This window comes from Oryctolagus cuniculus, chromosome 2 (genome assembly GCF_051225735.1).
Source record: "Oryctolagus cuniculus isolate XC-2025 breed Fujian yellow rabbit chromosome 2, ASM5122573v1, whole genome shotgun sequence".
In the NCBI taxonomy this organism is placed as follows: domain Eukaryota; kingdom Metazoa; phylum Chordata; class Mammalia; order Lagomorpha; family Leporidae; genus Oryctolagus; species Oryctolagus cuniculus.
In genome coordinates this window covers 105,567,763-105,573,798 of record NC_142868.1, presented here as the reverse complement: position 1 = coordinate 105,573,798, position 6,036 = coordinate 105,567,763, and positions in this window count along the sequence as shown.

Here is a 6,036-nt window from a genome sequence, read left to right as displayed (position 1 = left end):
GTAAAATTGTCAGTATTCTAGGAAATGTATCCTAGCTTCCTAGTCTTAATAAGAATGCCATAAGTATAAGGACACAAATATCAGATTAAACTTTCCTACATTAACAACAAGAAATAACCTGGTATCCATCCTCACCATTCAGGGAGCGCCAGTCAAGGCCTTAACCTGGGGTTGTGCCCGGTCATTCTGGGGAGGAACATGTGAGGATAACCCTGGTGCAGCCAGCCCTGAGGAAACAGACAGCAGTAGACTGACAGAAGCATAGGCGTGGGCTTGGAGACAACTGGGTCTCAGCTTCAATGCCAGCCCCTCTGGGGCGCCCATCCTAACCAAGCGGGGCATCCATGTGTGCATATGAGCCCCAGTTTTAGCCCTGTGACCTGTTTCTACTTGTCTGTTTACTTATCGACATCCCCTACTAGGCTGTGAATCCCTTGGGTCCCCAACTGCGTCTTTATCCATCATTGTACTCCCAGTACCTCATGCAGTGACTGGCACATAGCACGAGCCCACTGAGACCCTGTTGAGTGACTGAGTGACGGCGCAGAATAAAGGCAGGCCAGTGTGTTCAGCTCCCAAGTTCCCAACTCTGACCTTTTTCTTTCAGTCCCGAGTAGTGGCATTCCAAAGCTGAGGGTGGTGGGAGCAGCTAATAAGACAGTGCCTTGAGCCAACTGCAATTCTGACTGCTTTTTATCATCACCAGACACTGGCAATGATGCCAGTGATAAATCATGCCTCAAAAGAGAAATAAAGGAAGAAAGGAAAGAGAGAAAGAAGATCCAAGTCCAAAACAACTGCTTGGTTTTAACCAAATGTCTATAAGCTTCAATTAACACTTTTTGATTGTGTTTTAAGAAAAAGCTGTCTCTATCACCACTAGTATATAAAGTTCTGTTGTTGGCTTCCCTGGGAGAAACGGCCGCAGAGAGAGGGAGACCCAGGGCAAGACTCACGCAGGAGGAGAGATGGTGCCCGTCTGAGGGGCGAGCAAGGGCTGCGAGGGAAGAGCAGGCAGCCCAGGGGAGAATCAGCAACGATGAGGCCCAGCGCGGAGGGCTGGGCAAGCCGTTCTGGATGCAGTCCTGCCAGGGCTCCTAGGAACAGGGAGAAGCCGTGGAAGGCTCTAAGCAAGGAAAACATGTACTGCACTCCGACAGTTCCGCATGTCCACCGTGACAGTGCCATCCATGATGTGGGTCGGAGCAGCAAGGGGGAGGCTGGGCGCCCAGCGGCAAGTTCAGTGATGGGGACCGGGGTTAGCCCCAGTGGGAAACTGACCTTTAACCTCTGGCATCTGTTTATGAAGACACGAAGTTGCATTTAAAATGCAGACTCTTTCCTCTTCTCCCGCGGGGCATTCTGGGGTGGAGCCCGCAGCTACCGCCTCCAGAGGGGAGCGAGAAGAGGCCGTGACCCTGGAGAACACGCTGGAGTCCCCGCCGCCAGCGAGGCCCGCCCACCCGCTGCTGGACCACTGCCCCGTGCACGATCCAGCCAGCTCTGCAAAGTGGTATGATCGAAGGGACTATGTCTCCATTGAATTTTGTGTTGAAGACAGTAAAGATGTCCATGTAAATTCTGAAAAATCCAAACTAGCATTCAGTTGTCTTGGAAGAAGCGGTCATTTTAAGCATCTAAATGAAATTGACCTTTTTCATTGTATTCATCCAAATGATTTTCCAAGCACAAAAGAACAGGAGATCAATTTGACGTGGTTAGGAAAAGGAGAATCTGGCCAGCTACGGCCATGGCCAAGCCAGGGGCTGGGGGGGGGGGGGGGGGGGGCTCGCTTGGCTTAGTGTGGAAAGACTGGAAGATGATTCAGATGGAGACACGTCTAATTTTGATTGTTTCTCTGAGATGACGAACCGCCTGGGTGGTGGTGAGGATGCAGACTTATCAGAAGTGGATGGAGCGGATCATGAGAAAATGCCAGACCTGGAGTAGAGTACAGTCGTCACCTGGACTTTGAGAAAGAAAGAGATTTCTCTGCAAGATTTCATGATTGAGAGAATTCCTGAGTTGATGCTGTATTTGCCTCCTTTGACCCATTTTTCAACTCATTTTGTTTTTTTTATAGGCTTCACTAAGGGTTGATACGTAGCATCATTTGGGGCTTTCAGTCAGCTAAGACAATAACCTTATGCATGAATACTCCCAGACTTCCATGGAGCTATTGAGGTCCTAGATAATTGATATAGCAGTTGTGACACACAAAACCACTTCACTTAAGTCTCCTTTACTTCTTCATAACACAGATACTGATGTGATAGGAAGTGCTCAGCTTAGGGAAACATAAGTAAATTTTAGGATTTAGTACGTGGACTCAAAAGTGGCTGAGCAGCCAGCACCGTAGTGTAGCAGGTAAAACCACCTCCTGCAGTGCCGGCATCCCATATGGGCACCAGTTCGAGTCCCGGCTGCTCCACTTCCAATCCAGCTCTCTGCTGTGGCCTGGGAAAGCAGTAGAAGATGGCCCAAGTCCTTGGGCCCCTGCAGCCATGTGGGAGACCTGGAAAAAGCTCCTGGCTCCTGGCTTTGGATCAGCACAGTTCCAGCCCTTGCAGCCAATTGGAGAGTGAATCAGCGGATGGAAGATCTCTCTCTCTCTCTCTCTTTCTCTCTCTCACTCTCTTGCTCTCTCTCTGCCTCTCCCTCTCTCTCTCTATGTAACTCTTTCAAATAAATAAATAAATCTTAAAAAAAAAAAGTGGCTGAAACAAACTGGCTGACACCTTAAACTGATAAACAGTTCTTCCTCTGGTGTATCCTTCAAGGAGTGTTCCACTAAAGTGTATTTTTCAAAAAGTTCACTTCACACTATTCCATGTAAGTGACCAGCTGTCAGGGTTTCAGGACGTATCTTAGCTAAAACTAGTGAATGCCCTGACTTGGATGGTTTTTGAAGCCCATACATTTGGTATTGTTTGGCCCTTCAGCTTTTGCCCCGCTTAGCATGGAGGATGAAGAAAGCTGTACATTGTTGCTTGAGTTGAAAGTCTGTACATTTAGACCAGATTTGTACTTGCACTGTCAGCACGGCAAATGAGTGAGAAAATGTTAACACACTATTGGGGATTTTTTTCTTTTTTTTTTTTTTTTAATTGATTCAGCTTATACCAGGGCTGAAAGCCTCAATTTATGCTCATAAGAGTGGGGAATTTTTAAGTGTCTACATTCTTTCTAATAAACTCTTGGACAATTTCCTGGCTGTCCTTATAAGTGTCTGCTTTACTGTAATTTCATGTATGTACCATTTACTGGAATGGAATTTTTATTTTTGAGAAAGAATTTGGGACTACTCCTCTGTTGAATAAAGAGGCTTGGTGTTATGTCACGGGAAGCCTTCTTAAAGTGGATCAGTAATACAAAATTGTAGATGCACTTGGTAGCAGTTGAAAAAGAAGTTGTTGTGATCTGATTGAAATAAAACTAAATGTGTTGTCCTCCAAAAATAAATAAATAAATAAACTGCATTGGGGCTGACATTGTAATGTAGCAGGTAAGGCCACTGCCTCCAATGCCAGCGTCCCAGCTGGTGCTGATCTGTGTCCCAGCAGCTCCTCTTCTGATCCAGCTCCCTGCTAGTGTGCCTGGGAAAGTGGTGAAAGTTGGACCAAGTGCTTGGGCCTCTGTTACCCACGTAGGAGACATGGAAGAAGCTCCTGGCTCCTGGCTTCGGCCTGGCCCAGTCCTTTGTTGCAGCCATCTGGGAAGTGAAACAGCGGAGCAAGATTTCTCTCTCTCTCTCTCTCTCTCTCTCTCCCTCCCTCTCTCCCTCTCTCTCTCTCTCCCTCTTTCTCTCTCTCCCTCTCTCCCTCTCTCCCTCTCTTTCTTCCTGTGCCTCTATAACTCTTTCAAATAAATAAATCAAATGAAAGGCATGATTTGGGTACACTTTTTGTGGAATACCTTTCTCATTCTGAGTACACAGATGGTTCCCTGGTATCTGCTTAACGTGTGCCCTTGAAGAGTAACCAGAAGATAAGGCGAGGAGGGAGACCTGGGGATCTGGCTCAGATCAACAAGTAAAACACGGCAGGTGCACAGATCTCTCTGAATAGGAAATGTGGGGTGTTGTACCCAGATCGTTGGATCCCCACACGCCACCTGAGACTTGAACACACTGAAATGCAAGAGCAAGGGTTTGGTTTTTTTGTTATTGTTTTGTTTTGTTTTGTTTTGACAGGCAGAGTGGACATTAGAGAGACAGAGAGAAAGGTCTTCCTTTTTTCTGTTGGTTCAGCCCCCAATGGCCACTGCAGCCGGCGCACTGCACTAATCCAAAGCCAGGAGCCAGGTGCTTCTCCTGGTCTCCCATAGGGTACAGGGCCCAGGCCTTGGGCCATCCTCCACTGCGCTCCCGGGCCACAGCAGAGAGCTGGACTGGAAGAGGAGCAACCGGGACAGAACCAGCACCCTGACCGGGACTAGAACCCGGTGTGCTGGCGCCGGGGCTCAGTAGGCTAATCCTCCGCCTGTGGCGCCAGCCAAGAGCAAGGTTTATTTCGTAAGTACAAGCTGCAGCAGGGACCCCGTCTACTCAACCACACAGCGGAGGGCAGAGGAAGGCCCCGAGCGGTGCTTGGGAGCCTCTTTTAAAGCCGGGTTACGTCATCGAGGGGTGTGGGGTAACAGTGGATTGGCTGGGGTCACCTCTGGTATTCCTGATCAAACGTGGTTGTTCCTGATTGGGTCAGACCAGGGGATTTCCTTACATGGTGAACGCTAGTGAGCTGTTCCGTTATAACTTTCTGTTTCCCCAGAGTGAGGCTGCTTTACGGAAGTCAGGCCTGCCTCTCCGAATGGAGGCACTTTTTCAAAACATGGTTACTCCGGCCCTTCATGGGGTACTTAACAGACCCTGGATAGGGACTATCTTTCATGTGCAGCCCTGTGTCCGCCCTAGGCACATGGGGGGTCAAGGTCTCGGTGCCAGGCAGAGGACTAGCCTCCCCAAGCAAGGCTGCTGGGAGTCAGACTCCGAGCTGAGGACCACGCAGCTCAGACGATGGCTGTTGGCACTGGGTGGCCTGGGTGCTCTTCCCAGTTCTGCCTGCTCAGAGGCATCGCTGGGAGGAGCAGAATTGAGGCTGGCCTGGCGCTCTCCCTTCCCCTCCCTCTCTCCCCCTCGGCAACGCCATCAAAGCACCAGCTGCCAGTCATTTCGAGATGGGGTGCACTAAAACCACAGGGGACCTACAACTCACCTTTAGTGTTCCTGCCCACCCAAGAGAACACAAAAGCAGATTTTTCAATAAAGAACATCATGTGATGACTGTGCTAAATACTTCTGAAGGTTAATTTATTAAACAAACAAAAAAACACACACAGGAAATGAGGAGAGGGGAGAGAGGAGGGGGGAGGAGAGGAACAAAGAAAAACACATTTAAGCTCTTGTGTATGTTGTTCCAGACCCTTTTAATCCAGAAATGGAGGAGGACAGACGCCAAGTCCACCACAGCAAATCAGATCAGTCAAGGATGGGCTCGCTCGGGACATCTCCCAGTGTGCTGGCTCAGGCTGTGATAAAACAAAGTAAAGTGCCTGGAGGCAGCAGGTGGGGACTCAAGTAATTGGGAGACTTGGATTGAGTTTCCAGCTCCTGGCTTCAGGCTGGCCAGCTTCAGATGTTGTGGGCATTTGGGAAATACCTCTCTCTCTCTCTCTCTCTCTCTCTCTGAAATTAAAAAAAAAAAAAAAATTCAGCACTGCAAGGTAAATTACCACCAAGGCCTTCCCTCTGCAGCCCACTCACGAGCTTGCATGTTCTCCTCTGGGTCCATTTCCAAAGTCTCTCCTGAGAGGATCTCTGCCAACTGAAATACAATCACTCCCCACCTGCTGGCCCCGGAGACAAAGGTCAGATCACTGCCCTGGAGTGGACTATGCGGAGGGGGTTGTGTTCACCTTGGGAGGTGAACTCTGGCTCTTCCAGGCTCGGCTCAGTGACCTCTTCATTGCTGCATCGCTTACAGCAGGTGCGTGCGAGTGTTCAGGAAGACACAGAGGCACAGTGTGGGAAGCTAAAGA